Source organism: Mytilus galloprovincialis, chromosome 10 (assembly GCF_965363235.1).
Source record: "Mytilus galloprovincialis chromosome 10, xbMytGall1.hap1.1, whole genome shotgun sequence".
Classification (NCBI taxonomy): Eukaryota; Metazoa; Mollusca; class Bivalvia; order Mytilida; family Mytilidae; genus Mytilus; species Mytilus galloprovincialis.
Window position 1 is genome coordinate 49,727,444 of NC_134847.1, and position 18,513 is coordinate 49,745,956.

An 18,513-nucleotide genomic window follows, 5' to 3' on the forward strand; every position below is an offset into this window, starting at 1 on the left:
TGCAAATTAATCCAAGAACATGTTATATGGTAAAGTGTTAAAATGGGCGAGATTAACCTATTAACTGATATGTTCAAACGCCAAACGTTAGTGCTGAGAAATTGGAAATTTTGTCATGTAGTTGAAAGTTTTGTTTGCAGTTGTCTTCTACTTCGTTAATGACTTGGTTTTAATGTCGTTAATGATTTTGTCTTCCAACTAATTTGATTTGAGCGCTACGTAGGAGGTCTATGTAGACGAAACGCACATCTGGAGTATTAAATATAAGCATGGTTTCGTTAATGAGTTCTGATAACTTGTAGAAGATATCGAACCAAATAATGAGCACCATAAAGGCAATATAATGACATAATAGAAACGACGAGGCAGAAGGTTTTCCTTAATACTCTTTTTACTGTCACTTAAAAAAATATAAGCATACATATTGTAACATGTAGAAAATAACAAATATCATCGATTATGTGCAAACAAAGATTTCAATAACTTTTTAACTCTTTATTTGTAATATCTTTCTTGTGACATTTGTCTGTAATTGATTTAAAGTGAAATTACATTGACGAACATGAAATGTGGATGGGTCATATGACATTGTAAAAATTGATATGAAATATTTTCTTTTTAAAACACAAAAAAAAAAAATGAACTTCAAAATTTAAATCTACGTTATATGATGCGATCAGTCTTTTTCCTCGTGATCATAAGTATTATCAAAACGTCTCTTAATTCGGTCATTTACAATTTGCCTAGTATTGCTACCGATTGAAGTGTCAGGCTGTAAATATATTTAAGAAATAATTCATGGACGCCATAGATTTGTTGGAAATTTACACATGGCCTGGGCCGTGATATTCGAATTTTATCCTGAGCGTTAGCGAGGGATAAAATTTACGAATATCACGGCCCAGGCCATGTGTAAATTTACAACAAATCTATGGCTTCCATGAATTATTTCGATTCTAATAGGACAAATACGATCATTAAAAAACTGAAGCGATGATGGGTATACCGTGTGTGTGGCTGTTCTATTTTACCCACTGTTCGATAAATGTAAAACAAATTTAATAAACCTGCATGAATGATTTCTTAACTAACCGCTAGAAAAAAAAATGTGATTCATTTTGTTACTTCTCAGTAAACCCAACATTTGGAATTTTAAATTTACATTTTTTATCGTAAGCTACAGTCAAATTCACTGTTGACATTTTGTAACCAAGGAGCCGCCATGTTGACTTGCTGAAATCAGTAAATGTGCGAATAATGCAATAGAACAGAAAACAAGCAACACCTACCTCAATAATTTATTTTAATGCAGTTGTATCCGAGTTTAGAAGGTAAACGCAATAGAAAAACCTTCAGCTTTGACGTTTTCATACGTATGACGTCATGTTTTGAAATGACGTTAATGCGCCAAAATCATTACTGGAATTTCGCGGAATTTTAATTTATTTTGTTTTTGTCCATTTTTCCGTTCTCTAATGTGTAAATTCTTTTTGTTATGCGTCAGAATCAGAATAAATGTTCTGTAGGGTTTTATTCAATTGTACTTGTTAACACAGCGAAATCCACAACCGTTTACACATAGGTTACGATACATGTGGATTTACGTGGGAGGCATATTTTAACAGCCATTTGTGTACATCTTGGAGTCTGCGCTAAGTATAGATATATCGAGAATTTTATCACGGTGTTGTTTACAAAGCGAAAGAAGCACGTCATATTAGAATAGTTTATAACGTTAACATTTTTCAGTGTATATGGAACATCACACGGCCACATCTTCTTAATCAAATAAAAATTATAACCAGTTAAATTAATCGTTAGAGCTTAAATAATCCTTTATGTTTATACTGTGCAAACAGAGTGTGCATTTGTGCCAGAAGAGAAATGGCAGGTCATGCATGCTTTAAATACAGCAATCATAATATGCAAATGAAACGCATTTGTTTTTAGTTACCAATACAGTTCCTTTTTGAATGTAAAATGGTAAAAATGTACCATTGTTCTTCACTCAATAGTCGTCAAACTGAGATTGATCTGTTTGCAACTTTCTACAAAAATTTGCATTTGTCATAGTTTGTTACACAACTAGATTAGTCAACAGAGCGCTGTGGTGGAGATGTTTACTCTGAAAAACACTAGCTAATCCAACTGTAAAAAATGTATTGTATTGAAATGGTAGAACAGCATTGAGTGCAAATTTTACATGCCCCACACAATAATAATAGTAGACTGAGATAAACATTCGAAGCCTAAATGTTGAATTAGAACCATGAAATAGTGTAATGAAGCTATAATGGTCTTTTTTGTCAAACAACATATGACACCTCAGCTGCTCACCCCTACCACAAACTATTTAAGTGCCAACACCCAATGATTGTTTAATATTTGAGCACACATGTATTTTATTTATTTATCAACTGGGTATATGGAATCAATTCTTGCTGACCTTGGATGTCTTTTTACAATTTAAATAAGGGTTGTACAGTGCAAATCATTCAAAAAAAATTAAAAAATCAACTCTAATGATGATAGGAAATAAAGATAGGGTGCTATTTGTCAAAAAAATATATTTTGATTTCCATTGCAGGTGACCGGCCCAAAAGGGAGATTCAGATTAAGTCAGAAAAGGATTTTCCTTATAGATCTGGTATATTGGCATTTGTAAGCGGTTAAATTTGTCTTTTAGTAGATCTGGTATATTGGCATTTGTAAGCGGTTAAATTTGTCTTTTAGTTTATTTATTATGATATTGTTTTTCGTATAGACTTTTGGTGGCTGGAATTATTTATGCACTGAACTGTTATGTAGGGGGTCAAATAATTGTACACAGCAGCTGAACAGAAGACAAGTTAAATTAACATGAAAATGTAATTTTATTCAATCTGCAAATATGAGCACAATATAAATAACATCACAAATGGTATGATATTCATAGCGTTTTGCTTATTATTGTATTGTTTTAAACATGTTAAACAGTCAGCCTTTTGTTTTTGTCTGTTTAATACTCACCATGAAAATTTGTATTAAACTTTTAATTATCTTTTGTATCAATAATTCAGTCTAGGAAAAATTATATTTATACTGTTTGTACTGTTATGAAATTTCCATAGAGGAAAAAAAGGGGAAAACATTTCCTTAAGTGAAATTTGATGTTTAGAAATTTCCTTAGAGGAAATTTGAAGAACAATGATTTCCTTAGAGGAAATTTGTTGTCTTGAATTTTCCCTCAAGGAAAATTGTTTGTCAAAAATTTCCTCACAGGAAAAAGTATTTCCTCCAAGGAAAATTTGAAACTGCAAATTTCCTCACAGGAAAAAGTATTTCCTCAAAGGAAAATTTGAAGCCGCAAATTTCCTCAAAAGAAAAAGAATTTCCTCAAAGGAAATAGAATTTCCTCTGAGGAAATAGAAATTCCTCAAAGGAAATATTTATGCAGCAAATTCCCTGAGGGAAATCGTTTTCCCTTGAGGAAAAAACAATTTCCCTTGAGGAAAAATTTTTTTCCATTAGGGAAATTTGATTTCCTTTGAGGAAATTGTTGAAAAAAGGGGCATAACTTTTTCAACAGTGGTGCTAGAGCCAAAATTTTTAGGACAAATATCAGTGAACAAATACCAACCAAGTTATCAACTTCATTTTGACTAAACTACAAAAATTAAGGTGACAACTTTTGTACTCAGCGGAATTGCAAACTTGTCCCGGAGACTCAAATTTTATTTTAGAGTTATTGATATGTTACGCACGGAACTGGTAACACTCAAGAAAAAATACCTTGTCATAAGCAACAATTGGTCACTATATTGTCGTTGTTTAATACTAGAAAACATATAAATTTTACATCAAAATAAAGCTGAATGTCTTGGGAATTTATTTAAAGTCTTGAATGACATTTTAATACAAGTGTATGAGAATAAACCGAACACGAATTTATAAATAACGTCATTTTTCTCGTGTCCCGCGTTACAAATAGATGCCGATATTTGGGCAAAATGTGCTGAAGATTGGTGATTTTTTCACCAAAAGTCACCATTTTCGGGCAGCGCAACGCAACGTTCAACTTCATAGCATTGTGACGTCAAAAATTTTAACACAACCAGTACTAGAAGCGAAGCAATGGGCCCCTGAATGAGATATAAAAAAGTGTCCCACAAGCAGGGAAATATTTTAGCCGAACTTACGGACTTGATTTTTATGAACAGAATACTGGTAAGTTAAACAATATTGGTATCATTATTTTGTACAAAGACTCGCCTTTTAAATCATTTATTTCTTTACTTTGTTTTTACGTTGGTTTACACAGGTCGGAATTTTTCTCATGTCCAAGAATTTGTCACAAGTACAGTTTTCACACATTTTCCGCACTAATCCGTCGAATGAGATTAAATCAATTTGTTTTATTGAATATTTCCTTAATTATATTTACCGCTTTAAAAAGTACAAACCTTTCTTCGCATTTTGAGCCTTGAAACATGACAATGCGCCCAGGTTTGTACAAATTACAAACAAAACCGCATGTCCAATAAAATGTCACAGAGATCTACATGGAACTCTGTTTTTGAAAGTTACACGTAACGTTACAGACGTTTTTTATTGTTGACAATTGTCAAAATGATTAATGTATGCATTGTATGGCCTTTCGAGGGCCCCTGATTTGAATAAATAAATTAGTATATTCAGAAGCGAGAAACAAATTCGCTCCTAATAATTTGAAGATTACATTATCTGAGAAAATCAATCGGATATTATTAAACTATTCAAGATTATCTGCAAGTGTTTGTATTTGTATTTATTTTTTGTCATCGTAAATCTGTCCTAATCGTATCTAAAATAAATTATATAATAAAACTTTCATAATTATTTCAGTGAAAAAAAATGATATCATCTAAGGAAGGGCTTGAACGGTACAAACAAGAAAAGCTTCAAAAGCGACAAGAACAAAGGCTTGAATCTTATCACAGAAATAGAAATCTAAAGGAAAACAAGTATGCTTTATCAGATGAGGCAGTACGCCAAAGACAACATATAGAGAAACAAGAGAAAGAACAAATGAGACGGGTCAAAGAAACGGAGAGAAATATAGAAAGAGAAAACGTGAAGAAAATATCAATGATCAAAGGCAAAACGAGGATTTAAATATGCGAAATACTTTCGAGAATAGAACAGAAAAACATCGGGCATTGAAGAACTACTTCATAACGTGTGACCTCACGTGTGTGGTAAAATTTGTTGATTGATATGAAAGGCTATTCTAAATAAACTAATCTACAAAGCGAGAACACTTTCGATTTTCATCAGCTAAAAGACGGCTAGCCATTTTTTGAGAAGCTTTTACTTGTGTTATTGTACTAGTATCAGAATCGGCATCTGCTTTTCACCCTTTCATGTATGCTCTGTCCAATTTGATAACATATCCTATTTCCGGCTACAATGTTTCAGTAAGGTGTCAGCTATTATAAAACAGTCTAAATTCTATTGTATTGCAATCGTTAGACTGACGAGTACTGTCCCCTGGCTTGATACCTTCGCTCTATATCGACCATATTTGAGACATAATTATTTAACAGTCTGCGCAATCGTTGTTCGAGCGGAGCATGGACGTACCGGTAACCCGCTGCCATAATGTACCACCCACATCGTTGATGGGGCGGAGTAACAGCGTACCTCATCGATAGATTACCATAGCTTTTTTTGGCTATACCTTTTGAAATTTGTGGGCTTTCGATGATCTTCAACTTTGCATTTAAATTATTTTTTCACTTTCTTGATACTAGCGTCCTTGATAAGTATTTTGTAGACAAATGTGATTCTAGCGTATAACATTTTAATCCCGGAATCTCAGAGTTTAAATACAAACATCAAATTATTATTTCGTTTTTTTGTTGTAAAAAATGCAATACATTCTTGTTTTTGTTTGTTAATGATTTAATGTCCCTCCTGACAAAATTTTGTTTCTATATTAAAAGTGGTTTTGCTGTCAATCTTCTAGAGGATAAAGATGACAGTGAAAATATTACTTTCCAATTCAACCCAAGAGGACCAAAGTCGAAGGTTGTAATGAATACCCGTCACCATGGTAAATGGGGGAAAGAAACAGTCTTAAAGGATAAAGACGTGGTCAACGACTTCTTCCAAAACACCTTTGAACTGAGGATTCACGTGAAAGATATCAAGAAGATTGTTGTTTATGTGAATGGACAACTGAAGACGGAGTTTTCCTGTAAAACAGATATAACTCGAGTCAATTATGTTTGTTATTCATCTAACCTAAGCATAGAATGAGTTTTGAAAAAGAAATGATAGTGTGTTAAAAGCATTAAACAACGATATTTACATTATTTTCCTATAGCAAATTAAATTAACTTGATCTGTAAGAAAAATCTTTTAGTTCAATTAATAACTATTATGCCAAAACCTGTCAGAATTTTGGGCCTTTACATGTAATACTCTTTTCAACTACGAATTTTATTTGGCTTTTTTCTTATTTCATTCGAGCGTCATTGATGAATCTTGTATAGACGTAACGAGCGTCTGGCGTATAAAATGTTTAACCTGGGCCCAGTTGTTCAAAAGTGTCGTTAAATTTAACGATGATTAAGCCTAACGAGTCGTTAAATCTTAACGCATTCGTTAACTAATCAATGCGTTAAATATTGTTGTTCAAAAAATGTTAACGACAATGTTAGTTAACGCAGTGTTAAAATTTAACGATGTGATTAAAAAATTAAAATTCCCACAATGCTTTGAAAAATGTAAACTTCCTGTATTAATCAACATGGCTGCAAATGTGTCTTCAAAAACTTCAAGAGAAAGAAAACTAAACTTCACAGCAGTTGAGAGCAATTTAATAAGTGAGTTGGCTACAACACATCTAGAATTACTCCAGGGGAAGCATTCCCCAGAGGTAACTAATGCCAAAAAACAGGAAATGTGGAAGGAAATTACATCCAAGGTGAATGCATTGGGGGTGTGTCTCAGGACAGAGACAGAGGTTCGAAACCGCTGGAGAAACCTGACCCGTGGGGCCAAGCAAAAGTTTACAACAGTACAGAAGGAAAGAACACAAACTGGTGGTGGTCCTCCTCCCACCCAGCCTTCCCAAGCAGAGGAGAACATTATTAATTGCATGAAAGACACTGCCTCTTTCCGTGGGGTTCCCGGTGGTCAGGAAACTGTAATTGAGGGACCAGAAGGTAATATATGTTTAAAATGTTTTCAAATTACTGTAATAATGGCTTCTAACAGTTCTATACTGAGTTTGTTATAAGCAGAAAAGTGATAATTGATTCTGGTAAAAAAAAAATGTATTGGCAACCTATTAGTTGATAGATAGATGTTAGAACATATTTTTCGCATATCGAGAGCAAATGCCTATCCAACAAGGAAGTTTATTTATAAAGCTAAGCACATATTTCCATACAGCCGGATTACCTTGTGGGGGAGAATAATGAAACGTATATTTCAAGATGACTCTAATTGAAATATAGGAGGGTTCATTATATAGAGTTTGAAAGTTTTGAATTTATGCAATTAGTCCATTAAAATTGAACATTTGGTCTTGTACGAGCTATCAGTATTTTTCTTAAGGTTTTATAAAAAAATATTTTAATATTATACTTTACGCTAAAATGTCAGATTTTGATTGATTAATACAACAGTTATATTTTACTGTATTATACTTTACGCAAACATGCAAGATGTTGACTGGCAAATACGGGTTAGATAATTTACCCTATCCAATGCATTGCTCAGCGCTCATGTTTTCTCGGGTTGGCAAACCGCCCTATCAACCTCTCAGCTATGTTATTTATATAGTATTATACTTCACATTAAAATGCAAGATTTTTATTTACTCTATCCCATGGCTGAGCGGGATCGAGACATTTTATTTTTAATGTCACCCTCTCATGCAGACCAATCAAAAACGATAATATAAAGGACAACAAATTTGACAATGTTTTCTCGGAGTAGCCGGAGGAACTAATCTGCTATATCACCCTCTCAGCAGTGCATTATTTATATACTATCCTATATGGCTCAGCGGGAGACACTTTTTCTTTTATGTTTTCCTCTCGTTGAGACCAATCAAAATCGATAGTTGTTATTCGCCAGTTAAATGCATTATGTTTTTCGGTCTCTGTGTCCGTCCACCCGTTCTTCCGTTCGTTTGTCCCGCTCTCCCGCTTCTGTTTAAAGTGTTTTGTTTCAGTTTTTGGTCAAGGTAGTTTTTGATGAAATTGAAGTCCAATCAACTTGAAACTTAGTACAGTGGTTCCCTATGATATCATCTTTCTAATTTGAATTACATTTTAGACCCAAATTCTAATAAACATAGAAATCGAAAATAATAGTGCGGGGGATGCATCCATGAACTATAGATACATTCTTGTTTATAAGACAATAATTTGATTTTTAATCAATAATTTTAGAGCCAATGCTGAAAACGTTTTGTCCTCATGACTTTTCCATAGACAAAAAATAAAAGATATCTTGCGACCCTTTTTTTTACCTCAATAAATGTACTACCGTCACTATCATCAACACTCTTGAAAAGGCCTTTATCAATCGGTTTTGAACAGAACATTACATAAGACACAAAAATATACACATGAAGAGTAATTGTAGTTAAGAGATAATTCTTTCATGCCATGCTCTATGCTCATTTTAACATGGGTAGGCATGATATTTGTTTATATCTTAATACTGAGACTAGCGAGGTATTAAATGTTTATAAATATAATGCCTACCCATGTTAAAATGAGCATAGAGAATGGAATGATAGAATTATTTCGATTCTAATAGGAATATTTTGAACCGTTTTGGTCTTCGAAGCGGACCTATATTAGACGCTTGACATGTCGTCATTTTGATTTGATGAACAGAAACCAGTCGGATAGCTGACCCCGGTTTGACCCCATTTCTTAAAGCAACAATGGACGTCATGTGATTACCATATATGGGCATTTTTTTACAAAAAAAAGTGAAGCTCGTTTTTTGGAATTTGTAGTTTTTTGCATGAATTAAAACTAATTTCCTTTTAAGTGAACATTCTTGAGTATATAAGAAATATATTACTCAACTCAATTATGGATTTAACTCATTTTTTTCTCTCAAAATGTGTCTTCAAAGTCAAGGTGTTGACGAAAAAAATTGGTCACAGAAAATTAAAATCGTAATTTTCTTTCTTAACTTCTCGGGAAGCTATGTTGAATTTAAATTATGTTATGTAACATAACTTGGACTATGATGTGTCAAATTTGTGCCAGTTGATATGCTAAGATACGCAAATGTGCCAGTTAGATGTGTCGATATTTCTGACGAAGCGGGGCAGACGGTAATTCACGAGTTACGTCCCTTTGATTGACACTATCATGAACAAACTATTGTTATATCAAGCAATATGCTGTTATTTACATGTGGATATTATTAAAAATTATCTTATTAAATATATTTTGATACTGTAAACATGTGCCAAAAAATAGAGAAACACATTTTATCACTTTTCAGAACTCAGTCCCTGTAAAATGAGGCCCCTCATGGGGGGGGGTCCTAGTAATCACATAATCACCATTTTTTTGCCAATATAATCACATAATCATTAAATATTTGCTTCTCTTTAGTAATCAAATAATCATAAACTAAAAATACAGTCCTAGGTAATCAAATAATCATGAAATATTTGGCTTAATAATCAAATAATCATTAAAAAAACGGCCAAGTAATCACATAATCAAAAACCCCATGAGGGCCCTCTAAAATAGGCCCTATGTGTCCCTATGTGCCATAATAGGGTTAATAATTTAATATTAATTTAATATTCCAAGAGTTAATTTAATATTCATGTTTTGGTAAGTATTTTTACTGCTGCAACCAAATTATTTTAACACAGAAATAAATGTCTACTCAATCTAGATCATAATGAAAGTATTCTGAATGTAAAATCTTCATTATTTTAAATTTATAAAAGGAAAATTAGTTTGCAATCCTTGTATGAACAAACCAAATATAACCATGTTGTCTCATTGATTTCATGCAAGTTATAGTTCTAATGAATGGACTCAAATTATAAAAATAACACACTAAACTAATAAATAAATGGTGCTTATTATGAACTTGAAAATAAATAAGAACAAAATAGACTTAGTAATATTTCTCTTTTTCTATTTGAAAAAATAATAATAACAAAAACTATGCATTTTTACATTTATATAAAAGTATTTCAGACTATGGATTTTTTTTCCAGACAAGTTGAAAACAATTCTTCTCTTTCAATTTTAGCATTTCATTTAATGGCAGCTGAGGGTAAAACAAACATTTTTTTTCTCAGGGTCAAATACAAATTATTTTTTATCCAAAAATTGGAAACAAACTTTTTTTCTTCAAAACAATCAAAAGCCACCTGCCACCGCCCCCCCTTACCCCCTACAGAAAATCAAATGGTTGTTGGCTGCCTAAGTTGAAATTTAGGACAATACTTTCTCATTTACTTTTGCAGGATTCCTTTATCACAAAAAAAAAGTATTATTTTAAACAACGAATGTATTTTATGTCAGTGCACCTAAAGCAGTTAAGGTTGTGTAAAGAAAGTATAAGATTTCCTTACCTTGGTTTAGTTAAGTCATACATTTCACTGACTTAAAGAGAATTTATATTAATCCAGTCAAATATTCACAGCTGATCTCGCCATTACTTTTTCAAACAAACATAATACAGTAAGGTCCACATTTAATGGTCGCACATTTTCTTTAAATTTTGAAACTGATATTACTTGAAAAACAAACAGTACAGTATTCTCCTCAGAAACTAACAAAACCTTTAAATAGACTTATTAAAAGGGGATATAGTTACGATACTGTTGTCAGGTCATTAAAGATTGCATATTTTGGCTTTAACATTGATTCACTGATAGGGTCTTTGCATCGGAACTAAACACATTTATTTCTAAAAAAACAGTTGTTGGCATGACACGGGTTATGTTCTTCTCATATATTTTATGATAGTATGATACTAAACCCCTAACGGGAGGGATTGTACCTGATATTCATATGATGAAGACATAATCTTTCAATCAGTTTAATTGAGGTCTGGAGCTGGCATGTCAGTTAACTGCTAGTAGTCTGTTGTTATTTATGTATTATTGTCATTTTATTTATTTTCTTTTGTTACATCTTTTGACATCAGACTCGGACTTCTCTTGAACTGAATTTTAATGTGCGTATTGTTATTCTTTTACTTTTCTACATTGGCTAGAGGTATAGGGGGAGGGTTGAGATCTCATAAACATGTTTAACCCCGCCGCAATTTTGCGCCTGTCCCAAGTCAGGAGCCTCTGGCCTTTGTTAGTCTTGTATGATTTTAAATTTTAGTTTCTTGTGTATAATTCGGAGTTTAGTATGACGTCCATTATCACTGTACTATTATGCATATTTTAGGGGCCAGCTGAAGGACACCTACGGGTGCGGGAATTCTCGCTACATTGAAGACCCATTGGTTGCCTTCGGCTGTTGTTTGCTCTATGGTCGGGTGGTTGTCGCTTTGACATATTCACCATTTCCTTTCTCAATTTTATACTAAATGTGTGTACATTGACTGTGTTTAGATGCCAGGTGACATCGATGTGTGAGACCGAAAAACTACAATGTCAAAAAATGTCTTTCTTTTGGAATTTAGTTCAAACGGGGTTTCCCAAGGGGTAATAGAATACTTTACGATTTTTTTAAATTTTGAGATACGTATTATTAATTGTTTGTATAGTACATATAGTCTTTGTTAATCTGTGAAAAATAGAAGAAAATAATTTTAAACGACGATCAACGGCATTACGGGATCGTTTAAACACGGCCAATTTGACATGTTTGAGATTTTGTTTTCCTTTTGATAATAAACTCCATGCTCAACAAATCGAAATAAATCTATTTCAGACCCTAATAGCAAGTAGGAAACTGAAAAAAAGATAAACTTCCAAATTGGCGCCAAAAAAAAAAAATCCGCGAAATTAACGCAATTTCAGAATAGCGGGTTTTAATATCAAGGGCCCCAAAAACTACAAGTGTAAAACCATTCATACAGGAAAACCAACGGTCTAATCTATATACAATAAAAGCTAATTACAACCAAAAGATAATGCATAGTATTCAAGACTAACTTATCAGTCAGTATATATCCAAGGAATTTAGATTATAGACGTAATAAAAACCGCACAACCGTTTACTTAATAAGCAGCCACGTCCTTCAGAGTGGTGACATTCACTCCAAGGACTCGCCTCGGCAGTGCCATGCCCTCTGCAGTTAATGGCCATTGCTTCGACACAACAACGGATATCATGCATTTATTTCCTGTGCATGAGGGATATATGAATATTTGTTCAACTAAGAATATTCATATTTCACATATCTTTCGAAGCCAAGGGAAACGAATGTTTTATTCCACTGCCCATATGCTCAACATGAAATATTTAGTTTGCATACATTTTGTTTTCTTTATTCGCTTGTTTTTAAAACTAAACTTGACTTACACATTAACATGTTTAATAGACAGTACAGATCAAAAGTTGACTAGAAGTCTTTTTGTTTAAAGTCTAAATTTAAACATGATAATGATTTTTGCTATCGCTATTTGAAAAATAAGAATTTCAAATCGTTATGTACATTAAACGCGCGTAACGTCGTCACACAATGTAGTCCCAACATTTCAGAGGGAAAATGATAATCAGAGGTGAATATGAAGATTTGTTCAATGACACATGGTATAGTCTCGACCAATCAAATATTGTTTAAACTATCAATATGTATAAACAGTTGAATAATATAGGTTGCTATATGAATGTTATGGTGGTGAATAAAATAAGATAACCATGTATATTGGTTAAAATCATATCAAATCATATTTTAATAATTACATTAGATGTATGTTTCATTATAATACGCTATTCTGATTGGCTACACTGCAATCACGCGTTATTCCTTAAGCAACTTCATTACACAATAAAATTTATCATTCATGATGACACGATGTTCCACAATAAAGTGCACAGATGAATCAAATAAAAACTTGATAAAAATCGTGTTTTCATTATCATATCTAATACATTTAATTATATTAAGCTTCCGCGCTTCATACAAAATATACTTTCAGCTTTTACACCCAAATGAAGTTACAAAAAGAAGCATTCAATTCCTAAATACATGAAAATTCCTTGACAAATTCAATATTATCGCAACTTAGCGTACAGTATGACAGAGTGTAATGCTAAGGAATCATACACAACATGAAAATAAAGACACTATTAAACGTGTACTTTTTGTTTCTAGATACCACATAAATCTACGATGTTTATAGTTTTGGTAATTTGAGGCAAAAAAAATCAAAAAATGTATGTTAAAAAAAGAGAAATATTAAGTTTTGAATATCTAAAAATACCAAGCATGCTTTTATCAGCGTTTTTTAATGTTTGACTATAAAAATGTCTTATATTTGAAAAACCTTGTATTGAGTAATGAGTATTATGACAAAAATATATCGGAGTAAAATATCCGACGAAAAGATATTGGGTTTTGTTTAAAAGTATAAATTCTTCGTTGTCTGAACTCGATGGTACACGGTGTGTTCGATTCGAACGCGTCAACGTCCGAATTAATCTGTATCGGGGTTATACGGGGTGTAAATGCATGATGGATCATCTTTTCCTAAGCTCTTACTATACAATATCAATGTGTTTTAAATGTACTAATTGTATTGTCAATTTTTCTATCTGGTTGAACAATAGGAATAGGTAAGCGGTAACACCTATGGTCAAGTAAAAAGTAAACATTATCTATATAAAGATATAGTTATTAATAAATGGAAATGTGATTTTGAAGAAATGTTAAATAGAAATAGCGATACTAGTATTAGTAATGAAATAGAAAATTGTAATGGTGATATAATTTGTGATGAAATTTTAGATGGTGAAATTACCAGTAGCGAAGTGTATAATGTAGTGAAAATATCAAAATGTGGCAAATCTCCTGGCGTTGATGATATTCAAGTTGAACTATATAAAAATTCTACAGCATTGAGAGCGCTTATCCGTGTTTTCAATATATGTTATAATTCCGGTAAAGTGCCAGCTATGTGGAATAAATGTATCATTACACCGATCCCCAAGTCATCCACGGCAGATCCCAGAGATCCGATGTCCTATAGAGGAATAAGTCTAGCACCAGTGGCGTATAAACTATACTGTGGCGTCCTAAATGATCGTCTGACCGGAAAACTTACTGATCTTGAAGTGATCAACGACGAACAGAATAGTTTCAGAATAAGTCGAAGTACCATAGACCATATATCAACTTTAACAACTATCATTGAAACAAGAATACTTTGTAAACTTTCAACATTCTGTGTATTTATAGATCTTAAAAAAGCATATGACTGGGTTAATCGTAATTTATTGTTTAGTAAATTAGAATCATTAGGTTTAAGTACCAAAACGTTACATGCTTTAAATTCTTTATATTATAATGTTCAATCTTGTGTCAAGATAAATGGCAATTTGACTGACTGGTTTGGAGTAAATGCTGGCTTAAAAAAGGCTGCATATGATCGCCGTTATTATTCAATATTTTCATAAATAACTTAGTTGATGACATAAACAGATATTGGTATAAATGTAAATGTTGAAAAGATTTGTATATTATTATATGCAGATGATGTAGTATTATTAGCCGAAAATGAAAATGACCTTCAAAGAATATTAGATGTTTTAGGTATATGGTGTAATGTAAATGACTTAATTGTAAATATGGACAAGTAAACAAAAATCATTTTAGAACACAATCTGTGACACAAACAAATTTTGAATTTATGCTGAACGGAAACAAGTTAGATATTGTATCAAAATATATGTATCTTGGTTTATTATTAAATGAGTTTTTGGGTTATAACAAGAAGGCGAAAATTGTAGCAAAATCAGCCAGCAGATCGTTAGGTTTACTTATGGCTAAATGCAAAGCTAATGGTGGTTTTGAATATTCTACTTTTACTAAACTTTTTGACACTCTTGTTATGTCTGTAATTGAATATGTTGCTGCAATATGGGGACGTAAAGAATACTCTTGTATAAATGCTGTAAAAAATAGGGCAATGCGTATTTTTCATGGGTGTTGGAAAATACACACCTAATTCAGCCTTATAATATGGTGATACGGGTTGGATGCCATGTACATGTATTGTAAAACAATGGACATGTATTTTTAGAACTTATAGTAGATTTACGAAAATCTGTAATAATAGAATAAACAAAAACGTTTTTATATGGGCAAATGATATATGCAATAATAGACTGAAAAATTGGAATTTCAGAGTACACACAAAGTTGAAAGAAGTTGATATGGAACATTTTTGTAATACGAATTTGATTATTGATTAACATGTTATAAAAAATATTGAGAATATCTGTTTCAATAGATTCTAAGAGCAATGGTTTATTGATTTCATGTCACCCGAGCGTAGTAAACTACGTACTTACAGACTGTTCAGAAATGAATTTGGTGAAGAGAATTATTTATTAAAAACCTTGTAAATATAGGAATGCTTTTGCCAAATTTAGAAGTGGTACTACTCCTTTGAAAATTGAGACTGGAAGGTATGAAGGTCTTTTAGTTGGAAATATAATTTGTTATAACAGTATTTGTAATGAAAATCTTTCAATTGAAGATGAAAAACATGTATTAATGAATTGTCCTGTGTATGAAGATTTGCGTTGTTATCTGTTTTATCAAGCATCGCTAATGAAAATATTTTCTTTTATACTGCCAAAATCTGCAATGACATTTTATTGAAAAGAAAATGTATTTTATATAGCTAATGTTAGTGCAAATAATGTATATACATTTTAGATAGTCTCTCATAACTCTTTTTAGAGTAGCTCTTGTATGTTTTATGATGTTGTTTTCTTAACTATTTTTAGGTTTAATAAAATGAAGAGGTGAGACTTAAATAAAATATTGTCTTGTCTTGGCTTGTCTTGGCTTGTCTTGTCTTGTCTATGTTCTTAGTTCACGGTGTTTAAACTATTATAGCATGAATATGTGCTTAACTTGCTGTAATTTTCTTCACCCCAATTTCTGTTATAACTGACTCATATATAGCATATGCTAAACAAAGAGACAAAATAACCAGCTTAAAAACAAATGATCCAAAAACTTTTTGGGATGAAATCAATAAACTAGGACCTACTACTACGAAACAGGAAATAGACTGTGTAAACTTAGAAAATGGTAGTGTTTCATATAACCCAGATGACATCTTGAAAAAATGGAAGGAGGACTTTTCAGGGTTATTTAATGATACAGAATCACATCAGGTTAGTGATGAATTTCTAGAAAGCACACGTAAACTAATACAGGAATGGGAAGAACAAATGGACAGTTTAAAACCAGAAACAAACAATATACAAAATGAGCAAACACGAAATGAGAGTGAACTTATACTGAATTCTGATATAACTCTTAATCATAGGTCAATTAGTTTAATGTCAACAGTAGCAAAACTCTTTAACTCTATTCTTAGTAAAAGGATAACAGAATATCTAGACTCAAACGAGTTACTCTTTGAGGAACAAAACGGCTTCCGAAAGCTTAGATCATGCATAGATCATATATATACTTTATATTCAATCTTACGAAGAAACAAAGATGAAAAGTTGTCAACATTTCTATGTTTCATAGATTTTGCTAAGGCATTTGACTCTGTGAACCATGAGCTACTTTTTGCAAAGATCTTGAGCATTGGTATAACTGGAAAAATATACAAAGTCATAAAAACAATGTATAAAAACCTTCACAGTTGTGTAAAAGTTGAAAATATGGCTACTGATTGATTTGCAGTGGAAAGAGGAGTAAGGCAAGGGGACAACTTAGCACCCGTATTGTTTGCTATCTTTATCAATGACTTGGCACTTGACATTAATAATTTAAACTTGGGAATACAAATGTGTGATAACTCAAAATTAAGTGTGCTCATGTATGCTGATGATATTATTATACTTTCAGAAACAGAAAATGATATGCAGAATATGCTTGATACCTTGCACAGCTGGTCTGAAAAGTGGCAGTTGAAAATGAACATAGACAAAACAAAAATAATGCAATGTCGCAAAGCAAGTATGAAACCAACAGACAAAACGTTCAATATAGGCCATCAAACAATTGATTTGTGTAAGTCCTACAGGTATCTTGGATTTGAAATATGTGAAACAGTTGAATTTACTAAAGGAGTTAAGCTACTACATGAAGCTGGCGGTAGACCTCTTGGTGCTATGATTTCAAAACATTTCAGTATAAAAGGACTAAGTTTTCAAGTTTACGAAAAACTATATTAGGGACCGTTCAATATTTATCAGATGGATGGGCCGGTGCAAAATGGGGCGGGGCAAGTACTTTTTTGTGGAAATATTTGGATGGGCAAAAACTTTTTTAAAAATATTTAGTGGATGGGCCAGAACATATTTTATAGGAAAAATTTTGCTATCAATTTTATTGGTTTGTAGGATATTTCTTTTGCGGGCACTCAAAACATGTCTCAACAAACTGGTAGCTTGGCTCATTTCTGTCAATTTTAAGGATTTAATTAAGGAATAAAAAGCTAGAATTTTCTGTTCAGACAATCTTTTAAATTATTTTGACCTTATAGAATACCAAATTGTTTAATAGTTTGGTGTATTGCGGTAAAATTCCATGCTGGATGGAAGTTCAACTCAGACACCATTTGAACATGATCAGACTATGGGCAAGAATAATTAACATGTCAAGCAATAGACTACCAAAGATTGCCTATCTAAGTGAAAAAGAAAAGAACAGGAGAAAAAGTTGGGCTTTAGAAATTAAAACAATATTGGGTAAATGTGATCTTCTAAACCACAACAACATGAGTAGTTTACTCGGTATGAGTAACAAAAACTTTCTTGGTCTAGTTAAACATAGATTAACAACTATAGCAGCAGAAAACTGGAAAGCGGAATGTGCAGGAATGCCTAAATTAAAAACATATGTAAAAATAAAATCTGATTATTGCCAAGAACCAACACTTCTGAAAACATTATCAACAAAAAAACGTGCTGTGCTCTCAAAACTGAGAAGTGGAACTTTTCCTATAGAAATTGAGAAAGGAAGATATAGGCAACTACCAGTAGAAAGAAGGATTTGCAAACTTTGTACCAAACAAGCAATAGAAGATGAGATTCATTTTGTAATTAAATGTCCAGCGTATGACCAAGAAAGACAAACTATGTTTAACATTGCCAATCAGAAACTTACCATTGACCTACAAGAACTAAGTGACGAAGAACAATTTAAAACCCTCTTGACATCGCCAGAATCAATATGTGCAGTTGCAAACTACCTAACAGTTTCCTTGGATGTTAGATCAGCAAAATATTAACAATATTAACTTACCTACTGCTACAGTTTTTTTTAATATCAATAGACTGTTGGTATGAACCTTTATTTCAATTATAAATATATGTACTTCACACA